A 22,198-nucleotide genomic window follows, 5' to 3' on the forward strand; every position below is an offset into this window, starting at 1 on the left:
TTGAATAGTAGTACGGAAAGATAACTTGTATTAGTAGACAAACCTAAACATGTCCTTAGTCTAATCTGAAATGAGAAAATCAATCGAAAGACTAATATGTCATCTATCAAGTCAAATTGGGGAGATGTCTTGTCTTGGGCATCAGAGTAGATGACTCCCAAAAGATAAAGACATAGATGTGACTAACTGGACTTATAGTACATCAAACAAAACCCAAGCAGAATAGATCCTAAATCGGTTTATGGATTTATTCACTTGTGACGTTCATAGTTTTGCATACCTAAATCCTAAGTGGATGGTAGACTATGTATATGTGACTCGTACACTTTAATATAAGTAAATGCTTGAGTTCAAATAGATAAGAAACCGAAAGCTAGTGCGTTGGGTGTACAACTTTTGTAGTATGTAGCGTCATTTACAATAGTGGAATTCATAGCCCAAAACATGGGTAAATGATATCCTCTCATTAGCCTTACATGGTTGATGAAAAGTAAATGTGGTCACTGTTCGTCTGTCTTTATGATGGGTGACTAGATCACTATTTGATAGTGATTAACTTTTCATAAAGGAAGATGTAATGGTTACCATGAGATAAAGTTAGATCATATTAGGAGAACGAATATTATCCTATAGAGGTCAAGGATATCCTATGAGGGTAACAGACTTATGACAAGGTCATTGGACGAGCACTGAATAGTTTCTTTCGTAATGGTATGTCATTGAAGAGAGTTCAGCCACGATACTATAGTGGAATAGATTCGTAAATAAATGAGTTTATAATTAATAGGTGAAAAGCTAGAACTTAATTATAAATCATTTGAGCCTCAACTACTTATGTCCAATCAGTCCCTCTGCTAGCTTGTTGAAACCATAAATGAATTGCGTGTTTGAATGAAATGAACAAAACAAATAGAAAAAGAGAAATGAGAAAATATATGAATGATTATGGTTTTTTTCGAAATGGAGAAATGAAATCATTTGGAAATGAATGTAGGTTTGAAAAAATAGAAATGAAAATAAAAATGAAAATGGAAATTTGCAATCCTATATGGATTACTTAAAAAATAACGGAAGAATGAGTTTATGTTTTTGGAATATTTTGAAGCCCCAATATGAAAATAAATCATTCGGTCATATTAAACATGTTGAGTTGTGAAATATTGAACTTATTTTCTTGAAATTGTACCAGGGGCAAAATCGTCAAAATTTTACTAAGGGTAAAATCGTCAAAATTTTGCTAGGGGTAAAATAAGGATGAGAAAATTATTTTATATATAGATATTAAAGTTTATTTTGGGAAATAGAAAAATTGAATTGGGTTGGATCAGTTTGCAAAGTATTCGGGCAAAAAGACTCAGAAAGTACTCGTAATTGGACTCGATGTGAGAGAGGCCCAAAACCCCTCACGTAACATGAAGGGGGTGGTAACCCTAGTACGAATACTAGGGTGTGTCGTCCCCCCTCTCATACTCTAAGTGGCAAGTTGTTTTTCCATTTGAAATAAACCACTACAACTCAACAAGAGTTCTACTTTCTCTTTCTATAAATAGGTGGTTCCAGTTGAGCTATTTACACAACTTTGATAGATTGTTGTTCTCCGAAAAATAGAGAGAAGTTATTCCCTATTTCCATATATCTATTCAGAATAACAATTCTACCATTTTCTGTTAAAGAAGGGAGAATTTTCGTTTTCACCCCAAAAAGGGAGAAAACTTTTTATAGTCCGTGTTTCAATTTAATTGGTTCGAGGCTACACTCGAAGTAGTTCGTGGTACGAGAATAACATAAAGATAATTTGGTTGAAAGATAAAAAGCATCAAGGATCTACTTATTCGAAAACACAAGTAAGATTTCAGTATAAGGTTTATTGCTAAAAATATCACAAACCGGGTCGATTTTTAAAATTTTAATTTTTCGCCTTGTGAGAAAACCTTTTTCAAACTGAGATTTTTTTCAACATAATGTTGGTAGGAAAGTTGATTTGAAATATGCAAGTCTAATTGGTTTTCTTATGTAAATAATGACTTTGTACATGACCAGATATTGCATATGTGTTAGGAAATTGAGTGGGTACACAAGTAACCCAAGTAGTTTGCATTGGCAAGCTCTGAATAGAGGACTTAGGTACTTAAAGAAAACTATTAAATATGGTTTGTGCTATAATGGATATCCTTTAGTTTTAGAATGGTATTCCGATGCTAGTTGGATTAAAAGTTTAGAAGATCATGTTTCGACTAGTGGATAGACCTTCATTCTTGGTGGAGTAGCCATTTCTTGGGGTTTCAAGAAACAAAAATATAATACTGATGCCACCATGGAAGCCAGATTTATTGTAATAGCCGATGCATCTAAAGAAGCAAAATGGTTAAGAAATTTTCATTATGATGTACCTATATGGCCTAAACCTATTTCACCTATTTCTATCCGTTGTGACAGTGAGGCTACTCGAACAAAGACATTTAGCCAAGTATATAATGGAAAGTCTATACACATTGGATTAAGATATAGCTATGTCTGACAATTAATCTCTGATAGAGTGATCATTATTAATTATGTGAGGTCAAGTGAAAATTTGAAAGATCCTTTGACAAAAAGTCTTGTTAGAAATGTAGTCAACAAGACCTAAAAAGGGATGAGAATCAAGCCCATTAATTAGAGTCACCCAAGATGGAAACTCGACTCAACACTTGGTATAACGCCTAGTCTTGAGTTCAATGAGAGAAAGTATATCATTAGTATGTGACTGCTAGCACTATAAATAAATTCACCCTAAGATTGAAGTGCTAGGTACTCATAATGATAAGGGAAGGATGACTAATGTACTCTTAATAGACCCATAACATAAATATGTTAGAGTGTTATAATTATGAGAGCACTCTTAATGGGATCTACCTATGTGAGTGTGAGGTGTGGCAACTTTTAGGAGCTTAAGGGCTGGGCACTAACAACACTCATGAAAAAAAGACACAGGCACATGACCATAATAGTGTCCCTAAATACTATGCATTGAACGATGTTGAAATAATTGTGTGAGATGTGTTCAGTTAATCAAATGGAATAGTTGGTTCAAAGCTTAGTCTACCATGCAATTTCGATCAATTTTAACATGTTTTCTCTAAGTGAAGGTTCAATCATAAGACACCTTCATTTATGCAAATTGATTTCCAAGAATATCAAAGTCTAAAATACTTTGAAAATAAGGGGAGATTGTTGGAACACTTTCAAATATTTATAGTGTTCAAATAACTATAAATGAAAGGATGCAATTAATCAAAAGTTATATCTTTTGGTTATTTGTAAAGTGTTATATCACTTGATTTTTGACAAAGAATTATAACTATTCAAATATTATTATTTGGATAGTTATGTTTAATTAAGATATATTAGATGAATAATTATGTCTCTTGTAGATGATTATTTAGAAAATATACCTATTGAAATATGTTTTTATGAAGAGTCATGAAAATTCCTAGAAATAGGAGTGAGACTTCATTTGGAAAACATACCAAAAATTCCCAAAAGTTCTTTCTATCCTCCCTCCATCTTCTTCTATTATTAGATTGTTCTATAAAGAATTATTGTAGAAATTCTTTATAGAAATTGATTTTCTTGTTATACATTGCTCAGTGTTTATGGACTATTTTCGTCAGTGTAAATCATCGGGCTTCATTGTATTCTCGAGGTTCATTTGATTGAAACTCATTTTCACACTGAGTAGAGGTAAGGGTGAATAGAACCTTAAAGATAGTGGCTTGATACACGCCTTGGAGCCTTGTCTTATTTCTTCATTTTTTGTTCGAATTGTTGTTTGTGTACCGTTCGACATTTTCCTCATCAAATTTTTTGTTCTAACATTTGTTCTAACATAATGTAACTTTTGGTCCCCTAAACTTGGCAAGTAGGTCCACATTGTCCCTTAAACTTGACAATTAGGTTCACTTTGGTACCTGTACTTTTTTTTGTTCACTTTGGCACTTAAACTTAACTATTAGGTCCATTTTGATCCTTGAACTTGAAAAATTTAAAAGTTTGATGATGTGGTACTCTACGATTGTACGACATCATCACTTGAAAAAAGAAGAAGATGATAATGTGATATAATGTGTCATATTCAATATTTTAATAATCAAACCAATGGTTAAACAAGTTAGACCACTAGTTCTCGATTCAACTTGTTCGACCGATTCGAGTGGTTTGACTGTCCAACAAACAATAATTAAATAAATATGTAAAAATTCATAAAAATTTAAAAAGTCAAGTAAAATGGGTTTTATATATTTTTTACAAATATTTATTTATTTACTTATTGTTGGTTTGCCGATTGAACCAATCGAACTGGTTGAATCGAGAACTAGTGGTCTAACCTGTTCAACCATCAGTTCAATTATTAAACCACTAAATATAACACTCTAAGATTGTACCACCACATTATCTAAAAAAATTATTTTTCAAAATCAGAGTGCCACATCATCAAACTTTTAGAATTTTCAACTTCAGGCATCAAAATGAACTTAGTTGTCAAGTTCAAGTGTCAAAGTGAACAGAAAAATGTACAATATTGAAGGGAACCTAGTTGTCAAGTGCAGGGGCTAATGTAGACCTACTTGCCAAGTTTAGGGGGAAAAAGTTATATTATTCCCCATTTTTTTCACTGCCATTTCCAGAGTAGGCTTAAATGAATAATGATTTTCAAGTTCAGGGTTCAAAGTGGATAAAAAGGTTCAGGGGCCAATGTGGACTTACTTGTCAAGTTCTAGAGCCAAAAGTTAAATCATCCCATTAATCTGTTACTTACTTTTCATCATCATGTCTGAAATAGTCATTTTAACTTCTCACCACTATTTTTTATAGCAATGAATAACAATTAAATTAACAAACCACACTTTCTCACAACATTTTTAAATCACACTTTTCAAAAAACACTTTTTTTAAAAAATATTGAAAAGCATTATTCAACCAAGTAACAATGGGAACTAAATCTAAGAATAATTAAAAATAGTATGCAACAAAATAACATGAAAACAAAAAAAAATTGATAAATAATCGAAAACCAAACAAAAAATTATATGAATTTTACAATAGTGTTAAAATATGCATAAAACAAATTATTTGCAGATAATTTTTTATAAATTTATAATATTTTAAAGTCATAATGATTTATTTGACTCTCTAACTTTACAAAAAGGTCATTTTAGTCATTCATTTAATTTTTCATCTTTTTTAGTCTTTAAACTTGGATTGTTTGTCAAATCACCCTTAAATTGATAGAAAAATTAACGTCTGTTAACTTTGCCAACGTGGCATACAAGTAGATGCCACGTCAACAATTAATTAATTTTTTAAAAATTATAAATTTTTTTATAATTTTTTATTTTTAAATATTAAAAGAAATAATATAAATATAAACGCACAAATTTCATGTTCCGCTTCCATGTAATTAGTGTTATATATCAAACATGTTATTTTTATTGGGAAGAATGATAGAGATATTAATCTTATATATAATAGATTACAAAGATTTGATAAAAAACTAAATTACTTTTATCCTTTATAATATATTACTATATATTTTTAATAATCTCATTATAGGTTTTAATAATATTTATTTTTTTATACAATACTTACAACTACCCATAGCCCCTACTCAACTTATAAATAAGAGAATAATGCACTTCAGCGCACTCGAACCTAAAAGAGTTAAAACTGCATAAAACATCCTCAAACTATGATCCTTATTTTAAATTGCTACTTAAACTTCAAATTATTTTAATTATTTCTTTAAATTATTGAGGTTATATCAATTAAGTCCTTCTACTACTAAAATCGTTAATTTAACTATTAAATAATGTATTAGATCATATGTGACATAATTTAAAATAAAAATTTTAAGAAAAAAATGAATGTTGTAAAAATAGATGTTCTAAAAATCTTAGTTTTGAGGTTGTCAAAGTTTTTATAGAAACTTTACCGTTCACTTTTTTTTTTCAATTTTACTTTATTTTAATTTTTTAATTTTAAATATTTTGCAACAATGTTTTATTTTTTAAAAAAAATTATTCATTTTCAATTTAGCTACATAATATTTGATGTGTCATTTAATGGTTAAATTAATGATTTTAATAGTGGAATTACCCGATTGATATAACATCAATAATTTAGATATGTAATTAGAACATTTTGAAGTTCGTAGACTAATTTAAAATAAAGATCATAGTTTAGGGATATTTGGTACAATTATCTCTACTTAAAATAAGTGTCTAATAAAATTTAATGGTATTATAAACAAGTAATGAACTAAATTACTTAACTATTTAGATCATGCATAATTTTTATATGTTTGGGACTTGAACTTAAACAAGATTCTAATGTCACGAGTCGCGGATCAAAGCCCGTGACCATTGCAACAAAAGTGTCCCATGGAGATTTACATATTAAATGGGGCTCATTTGACTCACTTAAAGTCTTGGTGGCCTAGCAAAGCAGTTATGGGAAATTAGGGCTACCTTGATAAATAGGGAAACTAATCTTAGAAGATTCATAATATGATAAGATTTAATTTTGTAATCTTGGAAATTGTGTAAATCCTTTAATTATAGATAGGCTTCAATCTCATCCGTGAATGTAATATGATTTATACTGTAGATTTTGGGGGAGCTCAACTGTAAATAGAGAGCCTCCCCCTCATTTGTAATCCTTCATTGTATCCAATATTTTTGAGTAAAATAATATATTGAGAGCTTTACTCCAATGCCTTGTGTGCATTGCTTTTCTGTGGCTATTCTGCTCTTTCGAGCTTCTTTTATCTTTGAGATTGCTTTTGCTATATTTTGGTGTCTTAGAGGAATTCTGCGAGAATCCTCACTTTATGAGAGTTAGGCTGACATAGGTGTATTTGATGTGAAGGAATCACCTAAGGTCATACGAATTGTGAAACAAAAGTTCTATCCCCGTGATAATTGGTATCTAAGATTGAGCCAATGGAGACCCATGGGAGGGCCAATAAAGTAAGCTGATCGAGGCCATGGTGACTGTCTTGAAAGAAGAGATTGCTAAACTTAAGAAGGAGCTCAATATCTACAAAGCTGCCTTAGGAAATGAGATGTTGGCTTCGGGACTGAAGCAACACAAGATGGATGTTCCCAATTTGGAGAAGTTTAAGGGGGAAAGGTTTGCAAGGGAAGTGGACAACTTCTTATGGGAAATGGAGCTATACTTTCGAGCGATTGTCATCAAGGATAATTCCACTAAGGTAAATACTACTTCAATTTATTTTAATGATGTTGCTCTCTTGTAGTGGTGAGGTAGGTCCACGGATGTGAAACATGGTGGGACGGGAATTGTGACTTCGAAGGAGTTCCAAAGAGAGTTAAAGAAGCAGTTTTACCCATAGTACGCCGAGAATAAGGCTCGGGCTAAGTTGTACTTGCTTATGCAACAAGGCACTATTTGGGAGTATGTTCGGGAGTTTTGTGAGCCGATGGTTCAAATCTCTGGCTTGAGTGAGAAAGAAACATTATGGTGGTTTGAAGTTGTGGGCAAAACATGAGTTGCGCCGATAATGTATCACTTAGCTTACTGTAGAAATGGCCGAGGAAAGACAAGTTCAAGTCTTCCAAGCCTAATGGGAAGGGCAATGGTGGAGGGGTCGTGAGAAATATGAAGAGGGACATAGTGATAATGAAAATGGTAATAGTGGAAATGGTGGCAACGGGAAATCATGAAATGGAAAGTGGAAAACCAAAAACAACCCGAAGGAGAAGGGGAGCGAGATAAAATGCTTCTTTTGCGATGATCCGTATACGGTAAGGAATTGTCTAAAGAGATCTATATTTTTGGCTATCAAATAGGATGATCCATCGAAAGAAGAGGCCATGAGGTTTGGTTCGATTGTGATGGCTGTTGGAGCAAAAAAATCCAAGAAAAGTGAGAAAAAGCCAATGAAGTGCTTCTTGTGTTGTGAGTTGCATAGGTTACGGGACTGTCTAGAGTAATATAAGCTATTTGCGACCAATAAGGGAGAGAAAACGAAGCTCGATGAAAGTCTTCAAGGCTTAGGTCAATGGTATTCATTCTTGGAAAGAGGAATAACAAGCAAGTAGGGTTGATGTTTGTGGACTTCAACATCCCAAGCCAGAGAAAGAGTGCTCTTATTGATATGAGATCATCAGAATTGTTCATATTGGAGAAAGCAGTGGGTAAACTTGGTCTCTTGGTTAGAAAATTGAATAAGAAGATCAAGATGATAAATTTTGAAGAGGGAGATACTATAGGAGTTGCACGAGGAGTCAAGGTATAAATCAACGAGTGGAAGGACAAGGAAGATTTCGAGGTAATCCACTTATGTAACCTCCTCTACCTAACCTGATTCACATAGTTCGAATATCAAATGTTACAACATACAAACACTAAGCATAAGTTTTAAAAAATCTACATATAATCTTTTTTCAACATATTCCTTATGTTTATTTAAATATTTTTGAACAAAAGAAATAAACAAAAACATCCAAGAATACAACTGACTCTTAAAAATAATATAAGACATTACAATACACAAGTTTAATAAATACAGGCTCTTCTTGGCGTAATGTACTATACGCCCTATTCCTAATATGCCCTCTGTATGCATAATATCCCAACTTGTCATTTCTCTGGCGCATTTTCAGCTTGGTCCATCTTAGTGTACACATTCTCACAGTAGAACCTGAAACATGAAGAAACATTTTGTAAGTTCTAGTGAACTAAGTGAGTTTTAATACCAGTTTACCATGAAGCATTTCTAATTGAGTTCATCATATTATAGCCTTTGGGTTTCGTCTCTGACTTTGGCAAGTACTTTCCGTAATGGCATATATATATTCATCAATTCTCATGCTTGATCAATCTATTTTCAAGTCACTCTTTGAATTAATTCTAATCTTTAAAACACAAAACATATCCTATTCCCCTACTCCAGAAAGGATTGTACTCTTCAGAAGAATATCTAAATTGGACCCTTTTTGTTGGATTCTCACTCAAATAGACACTGAATACTTTACTCAGAATGATGTTCTCATACATATTATCTTTTGCAATTACTTTTACTGAGTTGGATAATTATCAGACTACCAACCAGATCATATCTTGAGTCAATCCCAAATCAAACTTATATTGAGTATGAAACATTTCAGATCATCCAGAAGGATTTTAGACAAATATAACACATAATGCGAGAATGCCCAAATTGAAAAATGACTTAGATTCCAAATAACCCCAGAACGAGACATGATATTATTCAGATATGGCGAATACCAAATAACTCATATTTCAACCTTATATAATGTAGATAAATTTAGACCAACGAAAAATTATACTTTTCATAACTACGAATACGTCCATATCCTATACTGGCTGACAACTATGGTAGATTCCCTCTTTAGAAATACATATATATACTTTCTTTCAGGAGACGTCCCTGAAGACTCATACAATTTCATCACACGACTAACCAAACCATGTTAAATTAAGACATATCAAATCCTTTTTGTAGAATTAGTGTCGAAGAAATCTAAAAACTTACTCAGATCTTACCACAAGGGCGGACAACCAAAATTTGCCATGCAAACATCCCGACTAAGCCACATAGGCGTCACAAAATTCACCATAGATGAAATAAAAATTACATGACTAAGGCTTTGCAGATCACACCAGATATGCATCACACAATGTCACATGTTTACTGTCTTGGCAGACTTTCACAGAAGGTGCAATGGATTTCTCTCGTATGGGCTTATACATATCTTCATGTCATGATCTGCCAGTCCGGTTTGCATTTTAACAAAGACATCACCATGAGTATTGTAATGGGATTTTTGTCCAAGTGTACACAGTCGTTCAAGTAATAAGTAAAATACGTTATTGTCTCCACAAGGGGGAATAATTTAATGGGCTGAGGGAATAATACTTTAGTATGCTTGGGACTGTGTGTGTTAATTGATTATTTGAAAAATTATAAATTCACAATTTGGTATAAAAACACAATACATTGAATGGTGATGCTTAAATTATCTAGATGCAAAATTGATCCCTAATGCAATTTTAATCTAAGTATGCAAACTATCTAAATGATTGAATGGATGGACTTTAACAACAAAAACAATCAACATAAAATATGCTAGGATAATTATATTAATCAACTCAATTAATTTTCATCATGCTTAATAGTGTTCAGAAAAATTCCATGATAACTCGATCTTTCATGAGTTTGGAAACCAAGTTAAGTCATCTCAAAATCTTTTACTTACTGAAATATGCATTTTACTAATTATATTAAACTAAGGGTTCTTAGCATTTATGCGAGGTAACAAGAACATTTACATTTGAAACAGTTTAATCACATAAACCTAAAAACTATGCAAGATAGTAGAGCTAACTAAAGATATTATGAACCTCTAATTTAGTCAGGTTTAATGATCTAAATTGAGCATTGCACTTTTCAATTATGTGTCTACTAGTCGTCCTCTTGTTATGACCGCTCAGCTAATCTTAATGCATCCAATCACGTAAGAATGAAATACATCTTGATTTTAATTGAAAATATGATCGACTGAGGCACAAACATGTTAAGCATTAATCAAACAAATATTATTGAATTAACATAATCATCCTAGCAAACATAATTAGCCAACATTGTTGATGTCAAGATCAATAAACATATAGAAAACATGATTAAATTAAACAACAAGAAGGAAAGAGTAAACTTTAATTCAATTCATCAACCTTTCGAACTTTAATTCAGTTCATCAGCCTTTCGAATCTTTCTGACTGAGGTATTCCTCCGATCTGCCCGTTGCTCCTTTGCTAAGGGTTTCTCAAGGTGGTCAGCCAAGAGATGGTCTTGACAAGGCTTTTGTTGGCTAAATAATGGAAACGGAGATGGAGTGGCTAGGCATGGAAATGGAGAAGGGAAATAAGAGAACGAAGGAATGAAAGATGCTTGATGAATGAATAGATTAAGGGATACTTTGAAAGGTGAAAGGTGTGTGGTATTTATAGGTGAAGTTTGTGGCTGGTTTTGCTAAAAAGAGTATCACGTCTCCCTTAAAAGGTGAAACATGATTCTCATTGCATAGTGAAAATTAACATGTTAATAATTAACATGAAAATAATATAAATTATGCATAAAAATCATGTAATAAAGCATAATTTTGCATACTTAGTAAATTCATGTCTTATATTAACATTTAAGAAAAATCCACTTAATTTATTAACAATTACTCGAGAGTAATAGAATTATTAAGTCAAAATGTGGTAAAAACATTTAAAAAATCCTAAATAATTTCAAGTTTACACACTTCCAAACTTAAACTATTATTCATCTCGAGCGATGCAAAGCAAAAATTTAGATAAAACGTTCTTGCAATCAGTTTAAATAACATCATTAAGTAGCATCAACTTTTGCGCATAAGCATACATCAACAAAATCATGCTCATAAACCTTTTTTATTGATAGGTCACTCATATACAAACATTATTTCAAAACTTTATTTTAAGTGCGGAAAAATGCTAGCATAAGTCATAGAATGCATGTTTTTCAAGATCATAGATACTGTTCACCATTCATTCAAAGTCTCATTATCGATCAAACAAAATAATCACATGGTTTAATTAATGGTTCTCATATGTTGAACTTAGCAATTCCTCTCCACTAATGTCGTTGGCACAATCATCCAAACCAATAGGTCTTTTATATGTTTGTAATGGGGCTAGGCTCAATGTAGGGATAAAAGAGAAGTGAATTTTTAGGTTGAATAATCTTAACCCTAGTTTTGCCTTCCTACTAACGGGTTTTACCACCCCCAAACTTAATTTGAAGCTTTACTCCCAACAAGATTTCTCAATGTATTGAGTATTATTTTGCTATTTTTGCTTTGATATTTGAGCAGAGCTTCTTCTTCTTCTTCTTATTCTTCTTTTACGAAGAACATGTACATATTTTTAAAATTTTCCTCAATCTTTGCTTACTAAGACAAGTATAGTTAAGATAGGTGCAAAAATAAGATAAAATTTTAAAAAATATGGTAGCATGACTTATGATGTAGGTACGTAGCAAAAATAGGCTCAAAGGCTCAAATTAAGGTTACTAGTGTCAAATTCATATGGTAGGCTTGGATGACTCAAACGATCTAAAGGAAATGTGCCTAAATCATGTTTAGATTCTTATGCCTCCTAAGATTTTGCCTCATGAAAGTTAATAAGTCAATTCTAAGAACTTAAACCTTTATGCATGTCTATTTCTAAGGAAATTCAATTTTCATGGAAAAAGGCTACATAAGACCTAATAACATACAAGCATTCCATAATTCAAGATAACATAAAAAAACTCAGTTAAAATCAAAAATCATACTTGTATGTGAGCTAAATTATGTACAAAAATTTTCTCTGAACATCATTTTATTTCTGCATACTTATGTGTAATCATTGAAACATACTAAATGAAACTTTAAAATTCATTCAAATATTTCCTTAAATAAATTCCATGCTAATATTGCCCTACCCCCAACTTAAAAAGAAGCAATGTCCTCATTGTGTAAGCAAAGTAATGAATGAGAACCGAGTACTAGGTAGGATAGCAAGAAAGAGAGGTGACTCATGAAGATTGCTTAAGTATCAAGTCTTCCTCAACAATCCAATTCTAGACATGTTCATTCACATTACCACACTACTTAGCTTTTTGTTAGAAAGGCGGCATTGAGCTTAATTTATTCATGCTTGTAATTGTTTTAAGCAAAATACTAACTAAGAATATACAAATAAATACTTACAAATAAATACTTAAGAAAAGAAATTCCCCCCTTTTTATTAATTTGTGTCATCCCCCTTTTTTTTCTAAATTACTGTAGCGTGGGGAAATGATGTTGCGGCAAAGGAAAGGGGTAGTGAGTGTTGGATATTTTTGTCATCATCACTGTTCTAGGCCTCGAGCCCAAAATTGCAAAATATTTATTACCTGCACTGAAATAAAACTTGATAGAAATAAATTGATTAAACATTGGGCCAACTTGACCCTTTTATTGAACATAAAAATAAAATTAAAATTGGAAATAATAATGAAAATGAAAATTTTCTTTTGGGCTACTTAAAAAAATTATTCTCGAAAAATAACATCAAATTAAATTCCTAGGAAAGGTTGGAGGGGTAAAAAATGGTCCTACTTAAGTTGCAATCTCCTTAGACAGAATTATTTGAAGTACTAATTCAAGAAAAATAATTTCTAAGCATGTCATTTATTCAAATGAGAGAAAAAAATTGAAAATAAATTAACGACTGAGAGAGTGAAGACGACTCCCTCAATGTTATTGATGACTGTTACTGACAAAGGCGATGTCGAACGGCCATTTATCATACCAAGCGTATCCATCTAGAAACAAGAAGTAATGTTGCCCCGTAATTATATTGAATATTTTCTCGAAAAATAGTAGCAGGAAATGGTCTTTTTATTTTTCTTTGCTCGACTTTCTGTCATTCATACAAATCTACCTACCCATTATGATCCTTAATGAAATAATCCCATTTTTTGTTATACCATCTTTCTCTGGTACAAGTCCCACCCATTGAATGTCATAGATGGGATCCATGATCCTTGATTTTAACCATTGGAACTCGAGTTTTCCAGGATCAAATACTCAAGATTGAATCGAACTTTCTGACCCTTGACAGATCCCTTTTCAAAATAGTGAAGTCTAACTCAGATGGCTCTTCTCTTGATGTGTTGGGTTGCTTGTACTCATGTGATAATAACTCTAATGTGTCGAACTAAACTTTTGAACTGGATTCTTCCAAGTTAGCTTCCAAACATGTATAATCCTTATCTTGATGCGAAGAGTCAGATGAAATACCTTATAATGGATCATTGTATTCTAATTTTGCAGGATCCAATATATCTTTCTCAGAGATAGTAAAAAAATATTTAACCTCATCAAAAGATCTTAGGGCTTTGAGTACATTAAAGGTCACTTGCTCATCTTGAACTTGCATGGTGAGTTCACCTTTCTGTACATCGATTCTCGTCTTGTCAGTTTCTAGGAAAGGCCTTCCTAGGATGCTTGGTACTTCTTTATCTGCTTTAAAATCTAAAATAATAAAGTCAGTAGGAAATATGAATTTATCAACACGTACCAAGACATCTTCGATCTTTCCTTTTGGGTATGCAAAAGATCGACCCACCAATTGGAGTGTAATTATAGTCGGTTTGGCCTTACCAATACTTAATCGTCTAAATATAAATGTAGGCATTAAGTTGATACTCGATCCCAAATCGCACAAAGCCTTACCACAATAGGATTCTCTAATATTGTAAGGTATGATGTAACTTTTTAGATCCTTCAACTTATGAGGCAACTTGTTCTGAGAAAATAGGCTACACTCTGTAGTCAAGGCTACATTTTGAAATTCCCCCACCTTCTCTTCTTAGAAAAAAATTCCTTCATAGCTTTCGCATAGTTCGACATTTGCTTCAAAGCTTCTACCAATGAGATGTTGATACGTAGCTGTTTCAACACATCCAATATTCTCTTACTTTGAGTATCCTATTTATGTTGTTGGAGTCTTTAAGGATATAAAGGTTATGGAACTTTGGCTTGGATTGGACAACTCTTTCGAGGTTATATATCTACATCTAACAAAGAGGTTAGCTTATTAGAATTCACTAGTTTAGATTTTACCTTTTCAGAATTTGCAGAATTTGGCTTCTCTGGTCCAGGAACTTCAATCGTTGGTTGATTTTCCTCTTTTTGCGAAGGTTTATCTTCAACCTCAACCTCACTGGGTTCAAAAGTCTTTTCGCTTTGCAATTTTCTTTGCTCGATTTTCTTAGGTTCTCCATGTCACTGGGAAAGCTCCTTGTGGTCTATTTCGAAGCTCGTTAGCTAGCTGCCCTATCTGGTTCTCCAAATTTCTCAAAGTTGCATCAGTCTTCGCCATGTATGCTCTTAAGAAGTTCTCAAGATTAGAAGACTCGACTGATAAAAGATTTCCTATGCTACTTAGTACAACACTTTGTGGTCCGTTTCTAAACTCATCAACTAATTGTCCCACTTGATTTTCCAAATTCTCTAGTGTTGTTGCTTGGCGTTAAATCAAGGCATAGTTTTAAGCAATGTATGCCTTCAACAAATTCTCCAAATTATTTAAAGGTTTAACTTGCATTGGGTTTTGAACTTGTTGATTGAAACCAAGAGTTTGATTTGATATATGCTACATGTAAGTGTTGTCTGGTCAACCTCATTGGTAGTGGATTGGTGGTTGAACTGCAACATGATTTAAATTGTTAGTAGTAAACTGTTTCGACATTGAAGAGATAGACGATACCTGAACTAAGAGTGAAGTAAGGGCGTCAACTTCATGCACTCCAGCTACTCGTCTTCCTGAAGCTGCTTGATTTGTTGGCCACTGGTAATTATTACTGTCTATTCTCTCGATGATTTCGTAACCCTCATAATAAGACTTCGACAAGAGAGAACCATTCGCAGAAGCATTTACCACCAACCTTGTGTGTGTGTTGAAACCATTATAAAATGTCTCCAACTGGATACAGTGTGGAATCTCGTGATGAGGGCATCTACATAGTAACTCCTTGAATCTTTCCCACACCTCGTATAAGGACTCGTCATCTAATTGTTCAAAAGTGGTGATCTCATTCTGCAACTTAGCATTTTTGCTAGGTGGGAAGTATTTTACTAGAAAGTATTCAGCTAATTCTTACCAAGTAGAAATTGAATTGGATGGCAACGAATTAAGCCATACTCATGCTCAATCTCGCAACGAGTATAGAAACAACTTTAACCTCAGTGCGTCTTCAATTACACCAGCTATCTTGAAGGGATCACTCACCTTAAAAAACAATCGAAGGTGATGATATGGATCTTCAGTGGGCATTTCATTGAATTGGCCGATTGTTCGAAACATCCAAAACATCACAGGCTTCAATTCAAACGATGATGCCTTAATCTCCAATCTCTTAATTCCCGAATTTAGTTCGTTAAGAAGCGGCATGGCACACTGACTATACCAAAACAGGCTTTTAATGGCATTTTTAGTGGCGTTTGGACAAAAAATGCCGCTAAATATCCATCATTACCGGCGCTTTACGGAAAACGCCGCTAAAAATAAGCATTAGCGGCGTTTTCCAGAAAGCGCCACAAAAAACCTAAGCCCAACGACACCGTTTTCCTAGCTTTCAGGGATTTAGCGGTGTTTCTAAAAAAGCGCCGCTAATGCTCAGGGCTTTAGCGGCGTTTTTGGTAAAGTTCCGCAAAAAACCTAAGCCGAATGACTCCGTTTTCTGAACTTTAGGGGATTTAGCGGCGCTTTACAACCTAAGCCCAACGACGCCGTTTTTTGAGCTTTAGGGGATTTAGCGGCAATTTTAAGAAAGCACCGCTAATGCTCAGGGATTTAGCGGCGTTTTTGAGAAACCGCCGCAAAAAAACCTAAGCCCAACGATGCCGTTTTCTGAGCTTTTGGAGATTTAACGGCGTTTTTAAGAAAGCGCCGCTAATGCTCAAGGCTTTAGCGGTGTTTTTGGGAAAGCGCCGTAAAAAAATCAAAGCCCAACTGAGCTTTCAGGGGATTTAGTGGCGTTTTTAAGAAAGCGCCGCTAATGCTCAGGGATTTAGCGACATTTTTGAGAAAGCGCCGCAAAAAAACCTAAGCCCAACGACGTCATTTTCTGAGCTTTCGGGGATTTAGCGGCGTTTTTAATAAAGCGCGGCTAATGCTCAAGACTTTAGCGACATTTTTGGGAAAGCGCCGTAAAAAAACCTAAGCCCAACGACGTCGTTTTCTGAGCTTTCGGGGATTTAGTGGTGTTTTTAAGAAAGCACCACTAATGCTGAGGGCTTTAGCGGCGTTTTTGGGAAAGCTCCGCAAAAAAATCAAAGCCCAACTGAGCTTTCGGGGGATTTAGCGGCTTTTTTAAGAAAGCGCCGCTAATGCTCAGGGATTTAGCGGCGTTTTTGAGAAAGCACCGCAAAAAAAACCTAAGCCCAACGACATCGTTTTCTAAGCTTTCAGGGATTTAGCGGCGTTTTTAAGAAAGCGCCGCTAATGCTCAGGGCTTTAGCGGCATTTTTGGGAAAGCGCCGCAAAAAAACCTAAGCCCAATGACGTCGTTTTCTGAGCTTTTGGGGGATTTAGCGGCGTTTTTAAGAAAGCGCCGCAAAATAACCTAAACCCAACGACGCTGTTTTTTGAGCTTTCGGGGATTTAGCGGCGTTTTTAATAATTTGTCTATTTAATTTATTTAATTTATTTATTTATATTAATTACAATTCAATTTATTTTTAATTGAATATTTGTTAAAAATGGATAATTTTGAAATAATGACACGTAGAAATAATTTGAAATAAAAAACATAGAAAAATATTTGTTAAAAATGGAAAAATTAAAATACTATTATATATTTAAAATAATTTTAAAATTTTTTGGGTACATGATGATTGATTTTTAATTTATATATAAAATAATTTCATATATAATTGTAAAAGATACGATAGTATTAATTTTAAAATATTTAATTAATTATCATTATAGTTTAGGGTTTAATATATATGGTTTAGGGTATATGGTTAATTTAGGATTTAAGACCAGTTTAGGAGTTACAATTTTAAGGTTTATAGATTATAGAATTACACTATGTTTGGTTTGGTGTATTGGCATAGCCAATACACCCCTAATCAGTGGGCCCCACCTAATCCGGCTCTATTCTGTCGTTTGGTTTGATGTATTACTAATACGCGTGTAATCCATTACCTTTCTAATCGGTGAAAACCACCGATTTCTATTCCCCCTCTTTTGCCCAGATTAGCTACCGCTTCAGCAAACCCTCCCTGTTTTACCCTCCCCCGATCCCCTTTGTTTCTCTTCTGTTCCTTCTAGCTTCATCCGATTTCCTTCCTTGTTTTTTTGCTTTTCTTTTCTGTCGATTTGCTCCCAGTCCATTACGCCTCTTTTTTGCCGATTTGCTCCCTCCGTTTCTTTTCTTTTCTTTTTCTCTTTGTCACTCTTTCGATTGCCTTCTCAACCAGTCGACCTTTTTCTTTTCTTGTTCTCTCTGTCACTCTTTCGATTGCTCTCAGTTGGTGGGTCTCCAGGTTACTGCAACTGAAAGGTAAAGGTTTCGAATCACTGTAATGAGTTTCAACTCTCTTTTTTCTTTTCTTTTCTTTTCTAACTCTCTTTTTCTCTCTGTAATGAGTTTCAATGGCTGCCTTGTAGTGTCTTTAGCTTTTTTCTGCATGTTAGCAGATTCGAATCACTGCCTTGTTAGTGCAGTGACTTCTTCATCGATTATTGCACTGTTAACCTAATCAGTTTCCCTTTTTCTGATTACAGGTTGTTTTTCATTGCACTCTGCCCCGATCAAGTCAGTACAGGTTAGTTTCCCCGATTGCATGTTTCTATTGCTGTTTATTTTCTATTGCTGTTTATTTTCCTTTGAGTCATCATATATCATTGAAGTAAAAGAGATGTTTATCTTCATCTGTTGTGCATGTATATGATTGAAATATAGATTTGTTATCTCGGTCTCTGTTATCATTGATTCCATTTATTATTTTCTTCATCATTTAGCACAGGAAGATACAGTGCTAGGATTATTTATTAATTTCATCAATTTTTGCTTATTTCTGATTAAATCTTGTAAATATGATAAATACTGGGAAAGAAATAGGCGATTAGACTTTAATGGCATTTTAGCATATATGGTTTTTGGTGTAGGGAGGGGTAGTTATACATGCATTACATGCATGGTCTCAAAAGCAGTGGACAAAATGGATCTAATCTTTGATCACTTAGCTTAGATGTCAAAATTCGTTGGCTTCAGTTTAAAGTTTTATTTATATTGTATCATTTTGCATAAAATAAAAGCTAAATCTTAGCAGTTTTGGATTTATATATTTTACTGTAACAGGCCTTATATTGTTTTAAGATGTGTGTGACCATGGTTTTCTATTCAAAGTCAGCCTGTTTGACTGGAAATATGAGATTGCTTGCTTCATATTTGAAGAATTTATAGGCGATTTCGATTTTGTTGGTTTGTTCTGGAAATTGTTTTGATAGTCTGCTAGAAAATGTTATTGATTTGTATTGATTTGTTAGTGAGTAGAAGATGAAACTGGAAATGGTTGCATTTGTTTTGATATTGTTCTTGATTTGTTCTGGAAATTGTTTTGATTGTCTGCTGGAAATTGTTTTGATTGTCTGCTGGAAATTGAATTTGTTTATGTTAGTCAGTAGAATATGAAAACAATTTACTTGATTTGTTCTTGATTTGTTAGTCAATAGAATATGAAAATGGATATGCTAGTGACGAAAACGAGTTACTTGCAGGACATGTTCATTATTTGTGTTCTTAGATACATGAGATACACGTGATTAAACCGTTTGGTTGGTAATTCACTATTAATAATAATTGATAGTAAATTTATATAAGTGAATTAAGATAATAATAAATTTAGATCTTAAAATAAAAATTGCATTTATCTGATTTGCTAAAATGGAGATTAAATCAAAACATGTGATTGATGATATGTTTTCATTTACACCAATTAAAATCGGTCGAATTTCGGTGCTAAAAAATTATAAACTGATTAAATCGAGCTTGTGTCGAACATCGAGGAGTTAATTTTGATTTAAACTTATTACTATTTGAATTCAACTCAAGTATATTACATTTATCTTCGAGAATGTTTAAGTTTTACTAAAAGTATTATAAAGGTCCTTTCTAATATGAAATATGAGTAAATTGGTTTTTTTTGGTAAATTTATTTGAACAATTTTTAAAAAGTACAAAAGAAGACCTATATTTCCATATGAAAATAAAATATTTGAAGTCCATTAACATATACTAGTAAAGTTGTAATTTATTAGTACGTTAATGTCGGATATTTTATTTAAGATTTTCAAATAATCGAAAGAATATTATAAATTTGAAATTAAATGGGATCACAATCCTGCATTTAATTCTATATAAATAAGATGTGATTGATATAATTCAACTATGAATATTGAATGCCAGTGAATGAAAATCAACAAAATAGATAGGGCATTTTATGTTTATAATGGATTCCATATTATACAAATTTGTCTCTTTGGTTTTCCTAATGTCACATTATCTTTAATATATAAGTTTATATTTTATTAATCATAAATAATAATAATAAAAGTTATTTTGAGAGTGGAAGTTAAAATTCTAATATAATCGATAAAATGTAACATTATTTATAGCTAATGGGATCTTGTAACTCGGAAAATCAAATTCGAAAAAAAAATTAAACATTTCTTGATAAAATATATATTTTAAAATAAGTTGTATTCTATAATATTTTTTGGTAAATTATACAAATAATCACTCGATTATTAGTAAATTTTTAGTTGAGTCATTTGATTTTAAAAAATTACATCAATAATTAAAATAAGGACTTTAATATTTTATTAAAATAAGGACTAATCAATAATTAAAATAAGGACTTTAATATTTTATTAAAAATCAAGACATTTAATATTTTAATAAAGAAATTTAAATTTAAAATGTTATAAAAGTTTTAAAACAAGAGAAAGAAGATTATTAAAGCAAATCCTCATTCTTATAAAAAAATAATGTTGCTTAGAAAATCTTTTCACATTTGAACCTACCATGTGAAGAAAATCTAATTAAACTTGGGTCTCCAAATTCATATTTATTGAACCCTTTTTTACTATTTCTAAGGAAAATTATATATAAATTTGTTTTCAAAGTGGTCAATAATGTGAAATCATAAAATGGAGTCGTATGTATGATTTTTCAATTAACATTATTATTAAATAAAGTACTAAAACAAACCCAATCATTGTTGCTTAACAAAATATTTTTCTCAATCATACCACAAAATTTGTTGCTTTACAAAATAAACAAGTTTTGATACCTTAATTACTATAGTTAATATAAGGGAGGGCAAGCAGGAATCTAGCTTCCCTTGAATAAAATAGATTTATTGCAGTATTAAACCTTCTAATTATTTAGTAATACAATTTAATCCTTTTAGGATTTTTTTTTTAAATTTGGCCAACCAAAATCTCTAACTTTGTTGCAACGATATCATTTAGTAGATAATTTTTTGCTTCCTGTGTTCTAAATTTGTATTGTTTATTTTTATTTGATAATGTGTAATTGCAACTTCAATTCATTGATTGTGTGTTCTAATTTTAATATGTTGCAGTAATGGCTCGTCTGCCTTTAATTGCACAAAGTGTGAGGCGTAAAAGAATTGGTATTGCATTGACAATATGGTTGGAAATCTGTAGAATTGCGATTTGGTTCTTATTTAGAATGGGTGCCAGCCTTAGCCTACAGACTTATAGACTAAGGATTAGGTCCTATACCTTAGATTTTTATGCAAAACGGGATTATGTGAAAAGGCTTGTATATGCTAGTGACGAGACTTGTATTGAACAAGTTAGGATGAATAGAACTGCCTTTTTTTAACTATGTGAGATGTTAGAATCGATAGGGGGATTAAAGTCGTCAAGGTTCATGCTTGTTGATGAGCAAGTAGCAATGTTTTTACATATCATCTCCTATCACCTGAAAAATCGAGTTATCAAGCATCACTTTAGAAGGTCCGGGGAAACTGTTAGCAGAGCATTTCATAGTGTTTTAAATGCTGTCATACGCTTACAAGATGTCTTACTTAAAAAGCCGGAGCCAATTATAGCCGATTCTTCTGACACAAGGTGGAAATGGTTTAAGGTATTAGACTGAGTTTTATATATAGCTTGTACAACATTTAGTTGACTTAGATTTAAATTAGTATTCTAACTCAAGGTTTTATATCATGTGATATAGAATTGCTTAGGTGCTCTTGATGGAACCCACATCAAGATTAGGGTGCCAACAGTTGATAAACCTAGATATCGAACGCGAAAAGGTGACATAGCAACAAATATGCTAGGTGTTTGTACACCTGAGATGCAATTTGTTTATGTTCTTCCTAGTTGGGAAGGTTCAGTTGCCGATGGACGGGTGCTTCGAGATGCCATTAGTAGAAGACATGGACTAAAAGCTCCTCATGATAAAGTGTATAGTTAGAGGAATTTGAATTATTCATTAAGATCAAACTTTGTGTGCTGAATTAATCATTTTAAAAAAAAATATATTTTATAGGTTGTTATTATCTAGTTGATG

General features: G+C 32.6%; 1 non-coding gene across 1 annotated transcript; it reads left to right on the top strand.

Annotated features, from left to right (window-relative positions):
• Positions 1-15,577: 15,577 nt before the first annotated feature.
• LOC121224886 (small nucleolar RNA R71) lies at positions 15,578-15,683 on the top strand. The gene has a single exon (XR_005922628.1). It is a non-coding gene; the product is annotated as a small nucleolar RNA R71 (small nucleolar RNA).
• The last annotated feature ends 6,515 nt before the right edge of the window (positions 15,684-22,198 follow it).

This window comes from Gossypium hirsutum, chromosome D12, assembly GCF_007990345.1.
Source record: "Gossypium hirsutum isolate 1008001.06 chromosome D12, Gossypium_hirsutum_v2.1, whole genome shotgun sequence".
NCBI classification, from domain to species: Eukaryota; Viridiplantae; Streptophyta; class Magnoliopsida; order Malvales; family Malvaceae; genus Gossypium; species Gossypium hirsutum.